This window comes from Macaca mulatta, chromosome 8 (genome assembly GCF_049350105.2).
Source record: "Macaca mulatta isolate MMU2019108-1 chromosome 8, T2T-MMU8v2.0, whole genome shotgun sequence".
Lineage (NCBI taxonomy): Eukaryota > Metazoa > Chordata > Mammalia > Primates > Cercopithecidae > Macaca > Macaca mulatta.
The window spans coordinates 91,586,680-91,609,433 of NC_133413.1; the positions used below are offsets into that span (position 1 = coordinate 91,586,680).

The window sequence follows — 22,754 nt, forward strand, 5'->3', positions numbered from 1 at the left end:
GTTTGGTACAGAGGCAAGTATTCTTTTTTTTTTCTTTGAATACTTGGAATTAGAGGTTGGTTGAATCCATGGATGTGGAACCCAGAGACGCAGAGGGCCAACTGTAAATGTTGTTTCTGTCTAGATAAAAATATTACAGCATTTTATACAATTCAAATATGCCTGAGGTGCTATGTTACTACCAGAAATTGAAAGACTAGTATTTACAGCACAAAATTAAACATACCTCCTGCTTGGAAGAAATAAGTCTGGGTCTGTTTACCTGGAGTCCTATAGATAAGTGCCAACAGGATCTTGGCCAAGTTTCAGAGGGTCTGTAAACTACCTGCAATTATGTCAAATTTTCTGTGCATGTGTCTTTCTTCAGACAGTCTAGAATATTCATTAGCTTCTCAAAGGAGTCTATTATCTTCCCAAAACTAAATCAGCCTCTGCAAAAAGGTCTCCCTGAAGCACATTTATCTTGCTTTAAAAGCCTAAGTATTTTGGGGCTGGGTGTTGTGGCTCATGCCTGTAATCCCAGCACTTTGGGAGGTCAATCACTTAAGGTCAGTAGTTCAAGACAAGCCTGGCCAACATGGTGAAACTCCATCTCTACTAAAAATACAAAAATTAGCTGGGTGTGGGAGTGCACACCTGTAATCCCATCTACTTGAGGGGGCTGAGGTAGGAAGATCACTTGAACCCATGAGGCAGAGGTTGCAGTGAGCCGAGACTGCACTATTGCACTCCAGCCTGGGCAAAAAGAGTGAGACTCCATCTTAAAACAAAACAAAAGGCCTAAGTATTTTTTTAACCCCCTGCCTCTGAAAAAAATTTTAAAAACTGATTATCCATCCAAATTAAGCAAGTAAATATTTGTGCTTCTGCACTAGACCACTGGCGTTAGATCCAAAAATCAAAATTTTGTCCATTAGTAAGAAGGCAGGGTTACTCATTCTTAACTTAGCATTGTAAAACAATTCAGTGTTTTCAGGCATCTAGCTTTTTTATAAAACTCAAAAAAGACAAAAATCAATAAATACCCTGAGCTAAGGACTTCTGCAATGTGCAACTATTAATTAGTATACCTAACTTTTAAATTAATCTATACAATTAACTCTACCTAAAAGTCAAAGAGCAGAGCAGCCCACGGATGTTTTTCTTATAGGTTGATCATTTTTTTGAGATAAACCACAGCAAGTTGGTGGCAAAATTAAAGGATTGAGAATTCTTGCTATTCCATTCACAGGCAATCATCCATTCTCCTATTAAATGAAAGGTATTTCAGAATAGAAGAAAGCTATTCTTTCCAGAACAAAATACATTTCTCTCAGGGATTAGATTTTGGAGACTTTATGGCACTTACAAAAGGCTTTTGATATATCCCCCTGCTAATTTAATTTTCTGCCTTTGCTCTGTTAATAGCCATGACCAGTTTGGAATACCTTCTCTATATTATTGAAAATCAATGAGCAGAAGTCTCACTAATACTTTGAGGCCACTAATGTATAAGAGGTCACTACTCAAAGTGTGAAAGATGGTTGAAAACAAGTTGAGCTTAAATTAGGGAGTAAGTAGCAAAGGCCCTGAGATTCAAAAGCTGTTTTTTGTTTTACCTGAGACTATCCAATAAGCATTAGCTTTGATAACCACAGAACCAACATTTGCTTGTGTTAACCTGACATAAGGGCCCATAAAATTGTATTTAACAGGCTCTACAGCAGCCTCTCTGCTCCCTTGAAAGAATAGCTTCATTCATACACATTCCAAATTATATCTGTTTTGCATAAATGAAGTAGACTTTGTAGAAAAGACTGGATTCATTATCATGTAAAATACAGCCATTAGCAGAAAATCTAGTAACTCTATTCCCAGACATAACAAGATTAGACTCAGGCTACTGGGCTGGAAATGGGGGGATGAGAAGTAAAGTGTTCTTAAAGCCTTCCTTCTTACAGCATTACTCACGGGGGTAAATTAAATAACAGTACCAAAAAAGGAAGCTACAATATGCTATTACTCAGGTCTACCATCAGAGCAGAACATTCTGGCCAACTGATCTGGAGGGTTAACATTAGCATAGGAAAGGCTTAAATGTCTACACGTTTCCCTCTCAAAACCTTTCTTAAGTTCTCTTGCAGCTGGAAAATTTGATAGGACTTACTTGCCACAAATGCTTATCATGTTGACATACAGTAGTTGTGTTATCATCATACTAATCAGATGCTGCCACCAGGGAGTAAAGGCTGGTTAATGATGGAAATTCAGAGAATACAGTACCACAGATTCCAAAACAAGGGCCTGATTCTAGGCAATGATGACGAAATGCTCTCAGGGTCAGGCAGAGGGGTAGGTCCAAAGGAGAAAACCTGCAGATGGAACATCTGAAGAATGTCTACTCAGTGCCAGGCACAGCTCTAGGCACTCAGGACACAGGGTGAACAAAACAGATGGGGTCTTAGCACCTTGTAGGTGATGACTGACAAAAGACTAACACCAAAGTATCAGATGCGGAACATTTAAAAGGTAAAAAAGGAAAGGTGAGAGTGTCTTGGGGGGTTTCCTAGGCCATGGATGCTTGGGGGGAAGTCCTCTCTGAGAAGGTAACCCTTAAGCAGAGATCTGAATGACAAGAAGGAGCCATCCTCTATGCTTTCAACCTATAAAAGCCATCTTTCATGGGAAAAGGATGACAGACGGCAAATGGGAGGGAGCAGTTTAGTCTTGTAATTCGGTGGTTTTCATCACTTTTGGTGTCTTTGAGGCATATTTTCAAATATTACCATATTTATTATATTAAGGGATTATAAAACAAAGCAATTTAAAATGAGTCAACAATAATTACAATCCAGCCCCTCTCGACACTTCAGCTAATAACATCTCAGTTATCTATAAAAGCACCCACACTCATCGCGATAGTCACGACTTCGCATCAATTCTGAGGTGCTATCTGTGGTCTATGCCACATTCTCGTATACTCAGGAGGCAAACTTATCTCTGTTAAAGTAAATGGGAGTTCTTTTGTTAGCAGAAGTTTAAGAACACACTAAACTCCTTGCATTCACACTTGTTTTCTGCAAACATAACCTGTTTGGCCTAATACTTGTCTAACAACATCTTAATGGTATATATACATTTTATAAACTATATACATTCAGCTATAAAAAAATACATGTAAACAATCATATTGGCAGCATGCCTTTGGGCTATGGGCATCAGATGGGCAATGGCAAAGGATTACATGAATGAAATCGCAAACTCATTTCTAATTTTCTAAGTTTTCCAGCGATCCCATTATCAGATATTTTTCATTTTTCACATAAATCTCAATCTTTTGGTTCTTCCCTTATATGAAACATTAGAAAAAAATTTTATTTATTTAATTTACTGCTGGCTGATTTATCATAGTTAAAGCCATCATAGACAGGGTTAACTTTATCCTTTCAACAGAAATCTGTTTTTTTTTTTTTTTTTTTTTTTTAAGAGATGGGGTTTCTTTGCCCAGGCTAGAGTACAGCAGTGCGATCATAGTTCACTGCAGCCTCAAACTCCAGGACTCAGGTGATCCTCCCACCTCGGCCTCTTGAGTGGATGGGATTAAGGGCACAAGTCTTTTATCAGGAATCTTCAGAAGCACATTAGCACCATAATTAAACTTCACTATGGCTGGTCTAAAATCTATTTTAGAAAATATTATGAAATTATAAGAATTTCCTGCTTGGCAAGGTGCTATGCCACATAGCATTTTATTTATTTTTAAAAATCTACTAAATAAAAGGAGAAAGGGAAAACGATGAAAAAAGTGAAAGGAAGGAAATATGTAAGTGGACGAATAGTGCAGAGCTGCCCCTTTTCTTAGTCATGAATAACTATGAGAAACTCAGAATTTAAATATCTAAAATGAAAGCCCTATTTGGAACTGAGTCATCTCTCCCGGTGGGCCTGGGCAGGGCTGTTCCAGCGTGTGTGGTCTCTTCTATTCGAGGCTCAGATAAGGCCATGAGAGCCAGGTGCTTCCTTCTTAGAGCAATATTGGTACTAAGGAGTCGGGGGAGGGTTTTTATTCCTAAAGTGGCAGGCCCACAAAAGAAATATCTTTTTTCATGACATGAAAAAGGAATACAGAACACAGCCACAGCTTCATTAAACCTTGCTCAAGAGTCTGGAGCTCTCTGTGACTGAACAGGACAGGCCTCAGTGAGCATCCCTGGCCACCTGCAAGACACAAAGACCCAACAGGGAAATTCTTTCTCCACTGGTAAGGATGGAGCTTTCATAAGACGGAGTAGGAGTCTCTAAAAAAATGTTTTTAAAGTTTTTTTTTTAAGTACTAGAACCTGTGATTGATCCTAGAAGTCCAGCATTCAGAATCACCTTATGTTAGTAATTTGGGTGTGACAGGTGTCTGGCTGTGAAACTATCACTCCATTAATGACCAGATGTTTCATGAGAAGGTCACATATGCAAAGTGACCCCCAAACACAGAAGGAGTCAAGAAACCAAAGAAGGAGGCAGACAAGTCCATCTTGTGGTTACAGGGTGATTTTATTGGGGAACTTACGGACAGGAGCATGGTCTTGGGTAGCCACAAGACAAGTAGATCTCCTCATCATGAGACCCCCAGACCCAAGGATTATATGCCCAGGGAAGGGTTACACATGCTCCAGAGGAAATGAGTAGGAATTTGATCTAAAGGCAGGATTTACAGTAAGTACCAGTATATCAAGGTTGATCTGCTCTAAGGGCAGGATTTACGGTAGGTATGTGCTCTTACACAAGGAACAAAAGATAAACTGGAAATCTCAGAGCATTCCTGGAACTGTTCATAAGAAGTCAACATGGTAGATTAGCTTACAAGATGGAAGTACTTTAGCTTCCACACTGGGGTCGACTTGGGGAGCCAAGAGGAACTCTAAAGCAGTGGTCCCCAACCTTTTTGGCACCAGGGACCGGTTTCATGGAAGACAATTTTTCCACAGACAGTGGGAGTGGGGATGGTTTCGGGATGAAACTGTTCCACTCAGATCATCATAAGGAGTGCACAACCTAGATCCCTCACATGTGCGGTTCACAACAGAGTCCGCACTTCTGTAAGAATCTAATGCCACCACTGATCTGACAGGAGGCTGGCCCACCACTCGCCTCCTGCTGTGTGGCCTGGCCCCTGAAAGGCTGAAAACCCCTGCTCTAAAGCAACCAAACACAGGGTCAAGGACGATGACTTCCTAATCAGCTCCCTAGAGGAGTGCAAAATTAATTAATGCTAAAAGAGCAAAAACATAGTATTAAAGAATATAAAGCAGATTATATTGGAAGAATGTAAAAAAAAAAAAAGACCTTGAAGGACTTAACTAAAGCTAGTTAGAAAACCTAGCACACAGACCTTAACATCAATGGTTAGATTCCAAACAGCCAACTCTCTCTTCATCAGATAGGTCCTCTAGTGTGCTCTGCATGTCAGGCGCCTCGGGTTTCTACTGAAGCAGAGGCCGCAGCCTCGGTCCTCCAAAAGCAGTTCTTACGATCTTCTCAAGACATCCATTCCCGAAGTGAATAGCAATCAATGCTCTTGGAGCTTAATGGGGAAAACTCGAAGACACTGACATGCCACCAGGTTATCTCCATGCCTGAGGCTGACGAGGCAAAGGAGAACAACCGTGACCAGCAGAGAATAGGTACTGTAGTGAATGGCATTTATACGCTTTACCTTCTAATTCCTAGAACCCTCCTCTGAAGAGGCTCCCAGTGTAGCTACCAATGGAGAGGAAACAGCAGAGATCCAAAGAGATAGCACCTTCAAGGCTTCTCCCAAGCCTCTGGCAAGGGGATCTGGGCACCCTGGCAGCCACAGACCTCGTAGAGCACCAGCTGCTCTAGGGGGGAGGGGTTCAAGGCCCCAGCCTCTAACTGGAGCTGTGTCCTCCCTGGCCCCCTTGGTGTCCTCAATGGCACAATTTCTAAAAAATCTGTGTGGCTCCTGGTAGCTGAGCTAATCATCTGAAATCTTTTCACAGAAAGTCACGGGCTTTTAAAACTGGAACAAATCTTATTCTTCATGAAGAAATAATCCTCACTTCTGCATTCTTCTTTTCTCTTTTCACTTCCTTTTCTCCTTTTTCTTTTTTTTTAATATCAACTAGTTACTTTCAAATGGAAGAGTCCTGATGTATGGAAGTCTATGGAAATCAAGAACTGAATATCTGCCAATTTCACACAAACTCACTGTTATTTAAATTAGGAAAAAAACACAATAATATAAACAAAATGTCCCAAAGAAGTTCAGAAAGTCGTCATAGGTCACAAAGCAGCCAAGAGTGGACAATGAAACTAGCTTTTACATCACCTGACTCTCCAGCCAGTTCTACTGTGCTAAGATCAGACCTAATAATCCAGCTAATAAAAAAACTGGACATTTAAAATTCTAAATGGTGCCATTCTAGCCATTAGCAGCATTTTTCAACCATAGGAAAAAAAAGCAGTTAATGTTGAGGGAAAAGTCAGGGCATATTTTCTTTAAGTTAAAAAAATCTAACAATAATTTTTATACCATAAACACTTGTAAAACAGCATAAACTATGTATTATACATATGTGTGTATATATATGTATGTGTGTGTGTATGTATGTGTGTATATCTATCTATCTATCTATCTATCTATCTATCTATCTATCTATCTATCTACAAAAGGAGTATCCTTTTAGGATTACACTTGACTTACATGGCCTAGCTATACAGAGAGCTATTACATGTACTATAACACACCGACAAGTACACAGAGTTATTCCAAAGTGAATGAAGTATCCCAAAGTGAACACTCTCACGTTAACCGCCCCTTGGGCAGAAGTGCCCATCCTTTGGGCCAGGGAGCAGAATTACAGGGGACAGATCAACAGGGCCACTACATCCTTCCGGAGCAAGCTGACATTTGGTGTCAACAAGAGATTGCAGCTGAAGCTTTGATTCTATCCAGCCTGCTGTTCCAACAACCCGTTGTGCATCAGACACAATCATGGCCTGGCTTCAGTCACAATGTATTTAGGTCCATTTGCAAAATAGCATAGAAAACAGAGGAGTAAAACTTAACTATATGCTGAAATGTTCCTTTTACACTTGGAAGCATCACAAATGCACTTTTTCAGGCTTATCAGGATACCCTCTAGCATCAGAACATGGATTTTTGAGTCTTACAAAAGCTCTTCTTATTGTGCCTGCACCACAGATTTACACTGCTGTAACTCCTGTCAGACATCATCTTAGCTTTATGAATAAATAAAACTATGCTCTAGGGAAACATTGATTTAAGAGGAAAAATCAATACCCATCTAGCATGCAATAGACTTGAGCTTTAAGGCGGCTTATTCCCAAAGTACAATACAATATGAAGTGTAAAACCATACTTTTTGCTTCCTAATAAAGGATGAGTGAGAATATGTGAAATTGGCAGGCAAATCCTTGCTTTCCACAGTCCTCAGAATATCAGGAGTCCTCTTTTCCTCTTAAAAGTAGCTTAGTTGATATTTCAAAAGAGGAAAGAGAAAGAGAAAAAGAAAAAAGGGATAGGTAAAGCCATGGTGGCAAAATCCTGATACTCTGTGAATCTAGACTGTGAGTATGTAAGGACTCAGTGATTCTCTCCTGTGTGTATAAAATTTTTCATCATAAGCAGTTTAAACATATGAGGCTGGTCATGGTGGTTCATGCCTGCAATCCTAGCATTTTGGGAAGCCAAGGTGGGAGGATCGCTTGAACCCAGGAGTTTGAGATCAGCCTGGGCAACATGGTGACACCCCATCTTTACAAAAAATAAAAAAACTAGCCAGGCATGGTGGCATGTGCCTGTACTCCTAGCTACCTGGAAGATTGAGGTAGGAGGATCTCTTGAGCTCAGGGGTTTGAGGCAACAGTGAGCTATGTCCAGTCTGGGCAACAGAGTGAGACCCTGTCTCTAAAAGCAAACAAAACCAAGAGGAATGTAAAAATTATGATGTTTGGTTGGGAAAAATTCTCAGGGAAAAATATCAGCCAAGATGCTAACAATGGTTCTCTTTGGGTAATGGATTCACAAGGAAATTTTTTCTTCCTTGAGAGTATTAAATTTTCCAACTATTGTGACTATGTATATGCTTTTATAGTTCAGAAAACACACACACACAGTAAACACAAGGAAGGATAGCAAAAAGAAAATGAAAGATTAATTAGACTGACTGCAAAGTATTTTTATTGACTACTGGCCTAGAGACAGCTAAGATTTATACTGTAACACTTATTTATATTCCAGGCCAACTCTTTCTTTCTGCTCTTGGATGTTTTTCAGGGCATAAGCAGGCTGCTATTAAAATTGACTGATTTAAAAAATAAAGCTAACAGCTTATGCTGAAATTAACCTCGTCTTTGTGAGCCAAAGATCAAATGCGAGACAAAAGCTGGCTAGAGTCTAGAGTCATCATTTCCTCAGCTCTGCAATCACCTTACAACTTAGGACCATTTTCACAGTGGAGACAGTTGTTAAAAGTTCTGACAAGCCCTGCGGTAACCTTTGATTACAAAGCCACTCCAGAAAGCCAAGGCTCTTGCTTAGAATTGGTTTGAATTAAAAATGAATCCCATTATTTTCCCCTAGCTCCTCAAAGATGCAGTTCATCACTAATTGTGTTAACTCTGGCCTCTCAAGAAACACACTTATTTGTTAATTCAGCTTAGGAGTGCACATCTCCCTGGATGGTTGCTGATTCTGTGTTCTCTTTGTTTGTGTTTCTCTTTTTTGGGGGGCAATCCTAGCTCATTGAAACCTCTGCTTCCTGGGCTCAAGCAATTCTCGTGCCTCAGCCCCCCAAGTAGCTGGGATTATGGGTGTGCAACACCATGCACAGCTAATTTTTATATTTTTAGTAAATACAGGGTTTCACCATGTTGGCCAGGCTGGTCTCGAACTCCTGGCCTCAAGTGATCTGCTCGCCTTGGCCTCCTAGAGTGCTGGGATTACAGGTGTGAGCCACCACACCCAGCCTGCTTTGCTTATGCTTCTAATAACTGGAAAGAACAACTCTGGAAGTTTCAAATATATTTCCAAGGCACAGGCACACTGGAAGCCCGAAAATGGGTTGGGGCAATTTTAAATTTTGAATTTCAAATTAAAACATCATAAAGTCGCTACTATTACCACTAAATTTGGTGCGGATACTGTCTGAATCTACTTCCACTCTGGCAATGATACACAATTACAAGTTTCAAAAGAATGTAGCCATCATGTTAGTTCTGATCTCAGCAGAAGAGGGAAAGGGGACATAAATTGGTTTTGGTGGCTCTTCTTTAATGTAGCAAAAATAACAAGCAAAGCATCATTGTTGAGAAGAATGCTTATATTTAGTCAGAAAAAAAGCACAGCTGGAGATAAATTACTTTTCATGAATTCTATCTTCTTTATTACAGTGTCAGAGATATATTCATTTAAATAAATTAGAACATCCACGGTGTGTTACTATGCTCCAGGCATTTATTAGATGTTGTAGGTACTAAAATAAAATATAAACGTTGCCCTCAAGCTTAGCTTCTATAGGAGGGTCAGATGGAGTAAAACTCAAGAAGTCAGCCACGTACAAAAAAGTACCACACAATGCTTTCCAGAAATTGGGAGGAATGCGATTCTACTACAGAAGCATGTGATGCCTATTCTAAAATATATAGATTCTTGAGTTAAATCTTAATTACCCCCAACTGGAAAATGCTCTACATTTCAGGCCATAATAATGTGTGTAAGGCGAGCAGCTCTAGTGGAAATGGAAATGCATTAGAGAAAATGTCTAATCCCTGAATCGAGATTCTTGTCAAATATTAGGAGATCAGAGGAAGGCGTTTTTAGAGTGTGGATAATCAAAGGTCTTAATTCTTTAGCCTAAGTTAACTAACAAAAGGCAGGCTGATTTCCAGGATCTGCAGTTATGTTTAGAAAGACTGTGGCCTCAGAGGGGAACCAAAATAACCCTGAAATAGCTCCCTGCTCTCCTAAGAGGAAAGGGTTACTCTGGCAAGAGAAGGAATTTCTCAGTAAGTTGAAGCAGAGATTTAATTAAAAGACAGTGGCCTACTTTACAAGATTCCTTTGGTGAAAAGATGGGGAAAACTTAGACCAGATGAATTCCTTTCCAGGCCATATAGGAACTGGATAATGATTTAAAATGAATATGAGTCGGGCAGGCCACAACTCTAGAGGTTTGTAAAATAAATATTTCAAATGGGTGGACATAGTGCTTCGAAGTCCAGGATTCATTATAAAAACTAATAATCATTGTAGTAAACTAATTCCTAAAATAAAATACAGAATGTCTTTGTGTTAACCTGTTCATTTAGTCTGAATGGTTTTTTCTGCATTTGGTCTGTTCACAGAAGATGACCCAAGGTCATTAAGGAATTATTAACATAACTTTATCATCAGCACAAAATGAGATTATTAATACCATGAATAATGATAACCAAAAACAGAGTCTCATATCTTTTTGGTAGTGGTGGCAGTGAGCACTGTGTATCCTATTAATCTCTCTATCAAGCCTATGAGACTATCCAATTATTATCCCTGTCTCAAAGATGAGGAAAGAGATTGAGACAGAGTAGGCATTTAGCCCAACTTCACAGAGGCTTTACAAAGCTCAGCCACGGATGGGCTTACCACCAATCAAACGGAAACACCATGTTGTAGGAAGTATACCCACTGGCGTCTTCGTTTCTATTGCAGAAGACCTAAGGTGCTAAATTCAAATCAGACTAGCTCATACCCTGGACGTTTTTCAGCTTAGAAGCTGTGTGTCTGTAGAGTTAACCCAAACAGAGTCTCCAAATCAACAACTGATGCATGCAAAGTTAAACTAAAAGCCAGTTTGAATGAGTAATAATGTAGAATAAACCAGATAAATAAATACTTTGAAATCACCGTTTCCCAGCAATGAAGTTGCAGCCAACTGCTGAAATAGGAGAACAACCTCGTGTTTTCTGGAAAAGAAACACAAGAGAAAACAATTTCAAAATTCGGAACTGGATTAAAACTGCAACAGTTAAGGGTAAAATGATCATCTTGTCATTTACTTATTTAAGATTTGGCCAATAGTAAGCAACTGAAAAATGATGATTTAATTAGCCTTTACTGCTTTAATACTATAATAAAAGAATGTTAAAAAGCAAAAGCTAAAACTTGCTCTTAAAATCCCAGACCTATATGTTATTCCTAATTTTCTACATGCAGAAAAGTAAAAATGATGGCATTAATAGCATGTAGTAATAAATTATGTCCATACTTCGTTTTAATCATTGCTGCCTTCTAACTCATTTGCACCAATGATAACAGTAACTAGGGTTTATCAACAGCACTGCACCTGCACACCTCAAACACAGACCTCTACAGCCCATGTGTAATGTACATGGATTAAGCAAAAACAAAACTGGTTGCATGCCTCAAGAAGATGACAGTCTTTTCAGCAAAAAAAAAAAAAAAAAAAAAAAAGGTGAAACCAAATTGTGTGCAGACATGTGATAATTGTTATATTTAGCTATATTATTTAATGTCTTCATCTTGAAATATGCTGTATTTTTGTTAACATGGCTTCTTATGCTTAAAAATAAAACTATCACTTATAAAGATCACTTCTCCAAGAATAAGTGTGATTTGAGTTTGAGGAATGTAATCTCAAATCGAAAATTCTGTTTTTGTAGAACTGTGTATCTAAGTAGACATCTGAAAATATGCTAAGTGGAAGTAAAAAGCATGGGTAGTTAAAGAATGAACCTAATAACAAGACTGAATTTTCTCTAGAGAAATATCCACTGAGGGAAATTGGTGCCTCCTCTCCCCTCTTCTCTTTTTTGGTAAAGTTTAAAAGAGAAAAGAAAGCTATTTCTTAGAAGAAATGAAAAGCAAAACAACATTTGAAAGACCAAAGAGTCAAGCCGACAACAAGCAAGGTGGTAATTCCTCCCTGATCTCCAGTGTCAGACTCCACAGGTCCAGCAACACAGGAACCCCCAGACTCTTAACCCATGTAGTCTAAAAGCCACTCGAATATGAGAAAAGAGAAAAGCGCAGCAGAAGGCGAGAGGAGGTTCCATGCCAGAGAGGCAGTAGAATAGTAAAGAACACATTTGCCGAGTCCACATGCAACAAAGAAAGGCAATGGACACTCTCTTCTCTTGGCCTTTTGCTGGGAAATCCCCCATCCTGAGCTACTAAGCACTATGGCTCAGCAACACTGTGGGTGCCGGGACATTTCCTCACCAGTCTGAAAACCTATCATTTATAAAACCAGGAGGATGCATTTCAAGCTCTAAACAACTGCATTGGAAACAAGTATTTGGGAATAGTACCCAAATAGTACCCAAATGTTCAAAAGTGGAGAAAACTATTTTGAGAGGCTGCTAGTGGTGTCTAAAACACTGCCAAATCTGTTTAATAAACACTCACTGATAAATCTCTGTGCTATACACAAGGGGCACACAAAGGCAAAGATAATAAGGCCCAGTTCAGGAGCCCAAGTTACAAGTAAGTAGCACAATACAGAGAGACACAAGGGATAAGAGGAGTATGAACAGGTTGTGATTACAGTACAGAAAAGAGTAGGATAGTTTGGCTCTGGAGGGCACCATTCGTGCTTATTCTCCAACCATCCCTTGTGATAAAACCCAAACCCCTGGCATTGTGGCAATCTCCCTTTCATAGTGCCCAGCCTTTCCAGTGTCATCTCATCATCCTCACTGCCCTCCTGAGTCCTCCATGCCTCTGCCACCCTGTCTGTTTTAGAGGCTAACCAATCAATATAGAAGAGTGAATAGACTAGGGGCACAGGGACCCACTGAGATGTGTGCTCCTTCAGCCGCGCTCACCAGTGTAGGTGAAGACGTGGCATGGGGAGAGAGCTGGGTTATACAGGGTTGGGGTTTTGCTAGTGAGTATATCTAATAGAGCACTTGTTTTTAAGCTGGAAACTGCAGTGTGCTTGTAAAGAGTGGGTGAATCCTGGCACCTGAAAGGTGGGTCCTCCAACTTGTTCCAACCTCCTGTTCCACTGTGTCTTCAGCCGGTCACATCCTTCTCAGTCCTCTCCTTCCTTTATTTAGAATCCAATGAGGAAATAACTATAAACACCAATGTAAAGTACATGCTCTAAAACAGGACTTTCAACCTTGCCCTTGCTGACATTTGGGGCTAGAGAATTCTTTGTTTTGAGGGGCTAGCATTTCCTGCCCTGAGTTGTAATAAACAAAAATGTCTCCAGACTTCAACAAATGTCCCCTTAGGAGCAAAATCATTCCCAAGTTGAAAATCACTGGTCTAAAATGAATGATGACTTATTAAAACACAATAATCTGAGCATAGTGGCTCACACCTATAATGCCAGCTCCTGAGGAGGCTGAAGTGGCAGGATTGCTTGACCCCAGAATTTGGAGGCTGCAGTGAGCTATGTTGTACCACTACACTCCAGTCTGGGCGACAGAGCTACGGCATCTCTTAAACAGAAACACACACTCACATACTCTCATATTTATATCTTAACTTTCATATCATGCAGAAAAACAGTAATGTGGATGGGGACCACTGGAAAAGGCATAGATGAGGGAGTGGGTGTATGTAAAAAGCATCTGTTGTATTCTTGGCCCTGCATGAGGTCAGCTATCTTATTCAATAAGCACAAAACACCCTGTGCTTTTCTCTGCGTCACAGCAGCTCTAAACCTTGAGAAGCAATGATTTAGTGCATGCTGACAATGTTATTAAAAGCAGAACTCTTCACAACAAAATAAAAAGTATTGCTAGATATGCCTTTCCTTCACTTTCAGTAGACTGAACACCTGACTCCTTGAGAATGATCAGCACATTTTCTTTCTTTCTTTCTTCTTATTATTATACTTTAAGTTCTAGGGTACATGTGCACAAAGTGCAGGTTTGTTACATATGTATACAACATATGTATACAACATATGTATACAGCATATGTGTACAACATATGTGTACAACATATGTGTACAACACATGTGTACAACATATGTGCCATGTTGGTGTGCTGCACCCATTAACTCATCATTTACATTAGGTTTATCTCCTAATGTTATCCCTCCCCCATTCTCCCACCCCACGACAGGCCCTGGTGTGTGATGTTCCCCATCCTGTGTCCAAGTGTACTCATTGTTCAATTCCCACCTATCAGTGAAAACATGTGGTGTTTGGTTTTCTGTCCTTGTGAGTTTGCTCAGAATGATGGTTTCCAGCTTCATCCATGTCCCTACAAAGGACTCGAACTCATCCTTTTTTATGACTGCATAGTATTCCATGGTGTATATGTGCCACATTTTCTTAATCCAGTCTATCATTGATGGACATCTGGGTTGGTTCCAAGTCCTTGCTATTGTGAATAGTACCACAATAAACATATGTGTGCATGTGTCTTTATAGCAGCATGATTTATAATCCTTTGGGTATATACACAGTAATGGGATGGCTGGGTCAAATAGTATTTCTAGTTCTAGACCCTTGAGGAATCGCCACACTCTCTTCCACAATGGCTGAACTAGTTTACAGTCCCACCAACAGTGTAAAAAACAGTTCCTATTTCTTCATATCCTCTCCAGGACCTGTTGTTTCCTGACTTTTTAATGATTGCCATTCTAACTGGTGTGAGATGGTATCTCATTGTGGTTTTCATTTGCATTTTTCTGATGGCCAGTGATGATGAGCATTTTTTCATGCATCTGTTGGCTGCATAAATGTCTTCTTTTGAGAAGTGTCTGTTCATATCCTTTGCCCACATTTTGATGGGGTTGTTTGATTTTTTTCTTGTAAATTTATTAAAGCTCTATGTAGTTTCTGGATATTAGCCCTTTGTCAGATGGGTAGATTGCAAATATTTTCTCCCATTCTGTAGGTTGCCTGTTCACTCTGATGGTAGTGTTTTTTTGCAGTGCAGAAGATCTTTAGTTTAATTAGATCCCATTTGTCAATTTTGGCTTTTGTTGCCATTGCTTTTGGTGTTTTAGACATGAAGTCCTTGTGCATGCCTATGTTCTGAATGGTATTGCCTAGGTTTTCTTCTAGGGTTTTTATGATTTTAGGTCTAACATTTAAGTCTCTAATCCATCTTGAATTAATTTTTGTATAAGGTGTAAGGAAGGGATCCAGTTTCAGCTTTCTTCATATGGCTAGCCAGTTTTCCCAGCACCATTTATTAAATAGGGAATCCTTTCCCCGTTTCTTGTTTTTGTCAGGTTTGTCAAAGATCAGATGGTTACAGATGTGTGGTATTAATTCTGAGGGCTCTGTTCTGTTCCATCAGTCTATATCTCTGTTTTGATACCAGTACCATGCTGTTTTGGTTACTGTAGCCTTGTAGCATAGTTTGAAGTCAGGCTGCATGATGCCTCCAGCTTTGTTCTTTTGGCTTAGGATTGTCTTGGCAATGTGGGCTCTTTTTTGGTTTCATATGAACTTTAAAGTAGTTTTTTCCAATTCTGTGAAGAAAGTCATTTGTAGCTTGATAGGGATGGCACTGAATCTATAAATTACCTTGGGCGGTATGGCCATTTTCACAATATTGATTCTTCTTATCCATGAGCATGGAATGTTCTTCCATTTGTTTGTGTCCTCTTTTATTTCACTGAGCAGTGGTTTGTAGTTCTCCTTGAAGAGGTCCTTCACATCCCTTTCTAGTGGAGGTGGGAAACAAACCCGCCATCTAGCAGAACAGCTGTGATCATCACTGAAGAAAACCACAGAGGCGCTATGGGGGTAGCAACTGCCTGGGGAGTGGGCACTGCTTTGAGTTGGGGAGTCAGGAAAGGCATCACTGAGAAAATGTTGGTTGAGCACAGACCTGAAGGTTGGGGTGAGGCAGGTCAGAAGGGGCTGGTTCCACTGGCCCCTCCATGTGCCCACCTTGGGCACCCCTCAGAGAGCTACAGCACGCCTGGTGCTTCCATGCCCACTGCAGGAGAGCACCGGCCAGGTGTGGGCACACGTGCAGACATGTGATCCAGGGAAGGTAGCAAGATTACCAGCTGAGAATGAGGATGGAGAGGGAGGTATTTGAGGTTTGAGGAGAGGGCACAAGAAGATGATCCAGAAAAGGGGAAGAGTAAACAGAATAGCAGCACAGGGACCCGCTGAGATGAAAGTGGAACCTGTGTGCACAGTGATGTGTGCTCCTTCAGCCGCACTCACCAGTGTAGGTGAAGATGTGGCATGGGGAGAGAGCTGTGTTACGCAGGGTCGGGGTTTTGCCAGTGAGGATCATGACGAAAGAGGGAGCAGCAAAGAACCTGAGGGTGGATGCAAAAGAATAATTATAACACGAGATCATGGAATCTAAGCTAGATAACTAGGAAAGGAGAACTGGAGAGGTGACAGACAATGAAAATTAGTGGGATCACTGGATGGTGAGTACTGGTGGGCCATGAATGGTTGGAGTTAAGGTACAGAGGATAGGAGACAGAAGGTGGTGATCAGAGGATGGAATGGTTGGGGAGAGAGTGGATTAGGCGCTTGCTACTTAAAGTATGGCCCCAGGACCAGCAGCTTCTGCAATATCTGGGGACTTGTTAAAAATGGCAGAATCTCCGATCCTACCTCAGATCTACTGAGTCAGACTCTGCATTCTAATAAGATCCCCAGGTGATTCACACTAAATTCGGGGAAAAACAGCCTTAAACCACTGTCACATCTGCACCATGCTGGCTCAATTTGCAGGCAACCAGAAGCCACAGACACCCTATAAAAAAGGGCTAGTGAATAGCATTCTGAGGTTAGGAAATTCCCTGGGGCTCTGTTTCCCCTTCAAACAGCTCCACTTTAAATTGTTCATTTTGGTTTCTTGGGTTTCCATCCAGCTGCCTGATGCTCTTGTTCTGCCAGGCCTTGCAGTCTTATGATATGGTTAGCGGGCTTGAAATTCAATTTCCCAAAGAACGCTGCTCCTCCAAATGTTGGTTAGCTTTCCCTCCCTGTCTGTAGGCAAAAGAGACCTCCTTACTTCCTGCAACCAGGTACCCATCTCCACTCCAGTTTGCCTGCGAGAAGGCAACCAGATACTTAGTGTCCCCAATTCAGCCTGTGTAATTCCATGTGCCCATACAGATCTATTCCAAGACACTAATGCAAAATGTATAGTATTGCCATTTGTGGCTTTTTAGAAGTTTAGCTTTCTGCTATAATAATTATTCAGGGTTTTGTATCTTCTAGTATGAGTAGACTGACTTGCCTCTTTATAATTTTATAAAAAAGAGAAAACAGTTGTATATGACATTAGAGTGAAAGAAGAGGTTGAGTCTAGCTAATGGAGGCTTTGCCTCCTTACAATCTTTACTCCTAATAAAAAGTGTGATATTTTCATGAACCCAGACACAACCTCCTGTACAAACACTTGCATGTGAAATAATTTAGAATCTTTAGCTTCTTTCAAGACAAATGATTTCAGATGCTGTCACGTATGAGTTTAACTACAATTACTAATAATCATCAAGTACTATTTGCAGACACCATGCTATGCATTCCATACATCCTCATCTTATTTAATGCTCACAAGAATTCTATGGGATTCATACTATTGTTATGCTGGTCCTACAGATGGGGAAACTGAGGCCTAGAAATGTGAAATGACACAGCCAGTGAGTGGTGGAGCCAAGTTTCAAACCCAAGTACACCTGATTCCACAGCGACTCCTCATGCACATACACAGGATAACACACAGCTAAAGCCCAAGAGTGTGGCACACACAGCTCCCTCCACATTCCCACATCTCTGAGCATACACATAGTCATTACTAAATATTATATGTGCCTACTTAAGTTGAGAAGGTGTAAACAAGGGTCTCTAATCTCACTATTGGTAAATATCTGATACAGAGACCCTTGCTTAGATGTGACCATTTTCTAGATCTGTGAAAATTCTTGTAGCTCTTGCTAAGCTACAACAATCAATGAAATGAGCCATCTTGGCATCACTCTGCTAACCTGCGGTACAGTTATAACAAACTGGCTCATCACCATGGTACCTGAACACAATCTCTGTTGGTTGGTGACCTGGCCTCCAGGAACAGAACCTGTTTTGCTGTCAGGAGAAAATGCCAGCAATGACCTCTCATCTGATCCTTTCCCACACCAAGGTAGATCAAGTCCTCAGGTCAGTTCAGCAAATGCAAATGTGTACAGAAGAAACAGAACCAAATCCACAGCTTCCCATGTGAATTATCACAAGGCTTTGGACACACCAGTTTCCTTCTCAGCATCACCTAACAGCCCATGATTCAGAGACAACAATGTCCAGCTCTGCCTCCTTTGCTTCCCAAGGATGGTGTGAGGGTGACTAGATGGGCCTGCGGTTCTTGGGTAGGAGGAGCTGAGGTTAATTTAATAAGCCTGTGTACACACACAGTGCTGAGAAGCACAAAGTCTAGCCAAGGCATCTGCATATGGTAATCAGGGTTAGGCGTTCAGGGCTAATAAAATATTTCTTTTTAAGTCAGTGAGGCCAAAACAGAGCAAACAACAACATTAAAAGTAGCCTGAGAAACTGATCTTCCCATTTCCAACCCCCATCTGCAAAATAGAAAGAGAAATCTCTTGCTTTTATGTAAAAATTATAGGGCAACTTCTTTGGTTCCTCAGATTTTGAAAGGAAGACAAGCTGTAAGAAAATAAATATCCTAGGGCCCATGCTAAGTACATACTTTTTAAAAATTTTATTGTGTTCTATATCTGGGTGAACATTTATTATTCAATATTTATTACCGCCTCAATATTTATTATTGTCTCTAGGCATATTTCTCTGTCTTAGGTTGTCAAGTCTGATAAGGCAAAGACCAAATCTACTTAGTTCTTCTGTAAAGCATGGGAAGCTGTTGTGCATAATTAGGCACTTAAAGAGTTTTTGATGAAGATGATTATGAAGAATAAGAATGCTTAATACCATGGTAGGCATGTTTCATGAAACCTTCCTGTCTTTTCTAAAATGTCAGCCGACTGCACGTTCATAGAATCGTACAGTTAATGGAAGCTTGAGCTTAGAAATCGTGCAGAGCTTGCTAAACAGTGTGTGATCTGCAGACCAGCAGCATTGGCACCACCCAGGAACTCATTAGAAAGGCAAACCCTGGACCTCGCTCCACACCTACTGAGTCAGAATCTGCACATTTAACAGGATGTACATTGAAGTCTAAGAGGCACCAACTAGAGAACCATCAAGGTCAACTGCTTCATTTTAGAGTTGAGAAAGTTTGGGACCCAGACAGGCTAAGTGATTTGTAAGCCCTTCCATACCTTGACCTGGGATTTGTTGCTCTCTATTCCAACCTTCTACAGCCTCTTCTCCTTCAGGAGTACTCCTCCTTGCATTTCTCTTCTGTGGGCCTATGGGAACAAAGCTGTAAATTAATAACAACCCACAGATTGCAGGGAACACTGCAATAATGGTAATATTTGTTTGCCTCAGTCTTTATTCTTTTTCTCACTCACATTTGAATACTAATTGTCACCCTCCTAACATATAACTTTTATGGAAAAAACATTAATTTCTTCAGGTGTAAAGAGATTGGCTATACTTTTGTCCACAACTAAGTTTTTTTTTTAACATTTAGAAATCTGAAAGGAATTTGTTGGATATAAAAGAAAAATGCTGTCTTGAAGAAGATATGCCTTAAAACCAGCAGAGATTAACCAAATAAATAACACAAGATGTGGAGTAATGGATTGAAAATAATATGAAAATTTTGCTAAAAGCGAAATGTTCAGATTGGTTAGAGACAAGGACAGACTGACCTGTGTTCCATCACTTCCTAAATAAACCCTGGGAGAGACCACCCTATCAAAGAGAGTGAGAACGGGACAGGCTTACTTAAAAGCCACTCTCCTCTCCCTCAAGGCATGACCTTCATAAGAGAACATCATCCTATCATTTGGGATCAAACCCACGTAAATGAAATGGATCAATACAAATCCATGTATTATTTCTGACATGATCATTGTTATAAATGTACTCAGCAAATGTCTTGAGGTACAGAAGTAGGAAAGTACATAGAATGTGTCCGCTAATTTATCTTCTTCAGTGCCAGAGTTTCTGGGTTTGAAGTACTTAGTTGTATGTGATTTTTCATATGCTTATTTATTGAGTTAAGTGGGCTTAAACTTTTAATGTGTTTAATAAAATCAGCTGCAAAAGTATTAAAACCTACTACTAAAGACATTTGGTAGACAAATATCTAGAAAGAATTGAGGTCAATCAATTTCATTGAAATTTGAAGGTTTTTCTTCTCTATCCCTTAGTTAAGTAGGGATAAGAACTAAGGCCTTCTTCACCAGGGCAAAATACCTTCCTAACATATTATAAGTCATAAACAGATATGCTTTGGAAATGAGAAGATTTGGGTTTAGCACACAGACTGAACCTGAAAAATCATCTAAGGTTGGAAACAGGTTCTCCAAAGAGGAACATCTAAGTTTCTTTGGAAAACAGACACGTTTTCTTTGGAGAAAACACACATTGACAAGGATCTCAAATGCAGGCAATCCTTTATCCTTGCTTATTATTCCTTTATCCTTCCTTATTTTCTCGAAATTTCTTCTTAGGCTCCTGACTCCATACACTAAGGGACAGGCTATTTAGATGACATTGTAGGTACAGAATAAAAAGAGCAATTGACCAAAAAAAAAAAAAAAAAAATTGTCCAGTGCAGAGATGCTGCTACTTACTGGCTGTTTACACTAGGAGGGAAACACTATTATTATTCCCATTTCACACACGAGGAAACTGAAGCATTCAAAAATCACTTATTTGCTCAAGGTTACACAGTAGTATGGCAGAGTGAGGCAGAAACTAAAAACACACGGTCTGGTTCTAGAGTACAGATGCTTTATTCAATATTTATTTCATTTTTCACCCCTTCACCCACTTCCTTATCTTCCATCTTGCCTGCAAATGCTAGAGTTCCACCTACAGTGGAATTATAAGCTAAGAAGTCACTGATCTCCTGGTCTGGTGAAATCCTAGCCAGGACTCAACCTTCGCAGGCCTCCCCTTCAAGTAACGATAACACAGATTAGCAACCAGAGGTCGGACAGGAAGAGTCTACAGATTCCATCCCAAGCAGCCTCTCCATTCCCTGATTCCCCCCTCTTTCTTTCTATCAGCTCAAACACTAGTTTCTGCATTCATACGGGAGCCAACAAGTAGCCACTTCTTCAGGAATCACATGCCCAGCCTGGAAGGTCATCCCAACACCACTCACGCAAACAAGGCAGCCTCCAGTATCTACTCCTCGATTGGAAAGAAAAAACCAAAAACACTTCTGACTGTAATATAATTTGCAGGATTATTATCCTCAGACAATATGAATTACTTAGGCGTTCAACGTCAAACATAATCATTTCACTTCTGGGCGTCTACTCTGTAATGAGAATGTGCTAGGCACTACAAAGACTATCAACAGGAATAACTTATTAACCCTTCCCTCATGGCAAATTCCCCTTCTGCGAAATTCTTTACTTCCATTTCCTACTTGGTCAACTATTTCACACTGAGCATATGAGACTCAGGAGAGACACTCAGAGTTGGGCCCCTTAAGAGAAAGGCCAACAAGGGTGGAGGGGCCTTGAACTGTAGAACTGAAAATACTTCAGTAGAAAGCCAGACAGAGAAGAAATATTTATTATTATTATGCATATCACATGCCAAGAAGCAAAATCAATTTATTTCACTTATTTATTTATTTATTTATTTATTTATTTATTTATTTACTTTGAGACAGGGTCTCGCTCTGTTGCTCAGGCTAGAGTACAGTGGCACGACCATGGCTCACTGTAGCCTCAACCTCCCAGGTTCAAGTGATTCTCCCACTTCAGCCTCCCAAGTAGCTGGGACTATAGGCACATACCACCATGCCCGGATAATTTTTAAAATTTTCTGTAGAGGTTGAGTTTTGCCATCTTGCCCAGGCTGGTCTCAAACTCCTGGGCTCAAGTGATCCTCCCATCAAGGCCTCCCAAAGTGCTGGGATTATAGGCATGAGCCACTGCACCTGGCACAAAATCAATTTATAAGCACCTCATTGAATCTCCAGATAAACTACTAGAAAGTCTCTAGAAAGGAATGTTAAAGCAATTGTAGCAATAAACAGAGTGACTGTGCAATACTCATAATTTCTAATTTAAGAAATATTGAAGGAGACATATTCTATTTCCTGTATGCCTATTTTGTTTTAGTGACTAGTCTTCATCAACGGACTAGTGATTTCAGCACCTTCAATTCTATGGGAGTCTTGAGTTTAATAACTGCAAATCCACTAATAATGGAGATTTTCAGAAATATAACTTTAAGTAGTTTATAATCAGGAAGAATACAACCCCCCAAATTGCCAAGATAAAAGGTAAAACGTAAAAGCCATGATTTGGTGTGAGGTGGGCAGAGGCATTTCCTCTACTCTAAGAAAAACAACAGTGTTGCACAATAAAAACCAGCTGATGGTTGGCTGTGGTTTCTGGGTAAGGAGTTGTAAGGACAGAGGCAAACAACCTCAATTAAAGAGGCAGTCCCTAAACATCCTATATCTAACTCCTTTGGGAGAATTTAGAATGTAAACCCAGTGTTGGCAGATTTTCTTATTTTTCCTGAGAAGCTAGAAGCCTGGATTTTTATTATCTCACAATGTCTAAATATATACTGCTAATGTGAATAATCTACTGCCCAGCACTAAGTGGGCAGACAAAATATGCTTGAGGATCAGGTCTGAGGGCCATTTGGAATATGGCTTCTCC

At 40.1% G+C, this 22,754-nt stretch overlaps 1 protein-coding gene across 11 annotated transcripts in view; it reads right to left on the bottom strand.

The window, feature by feature from the left end:
• PAG1 (phosphoprotein membrane anchor with glycosphingolipid microdomains 1) overlaps positions 1-22,754 on the bottom strand; it is a 140,368-nt gene that overhangs the window by 87,065 nt on the left and 30,549 nt on the right. For 3 of the 11 annotated variants that reach the window (XR_013397315.1, XM_077943846.1, XM_077943848.1), the window contains exons 2-3: positions 19,266-19,355; positions 10,907-10,965 (exon numbers count right to left, since the gene is read on the bottom strand). The gene's annotated coding sequence lies outside the window, so the exon portion shown is untranslated. The other 8 variants (XR_013397313.1, XM_077943844.1, XM_077943850.1 and 5 more) reach the window with 4 other exon arrangements.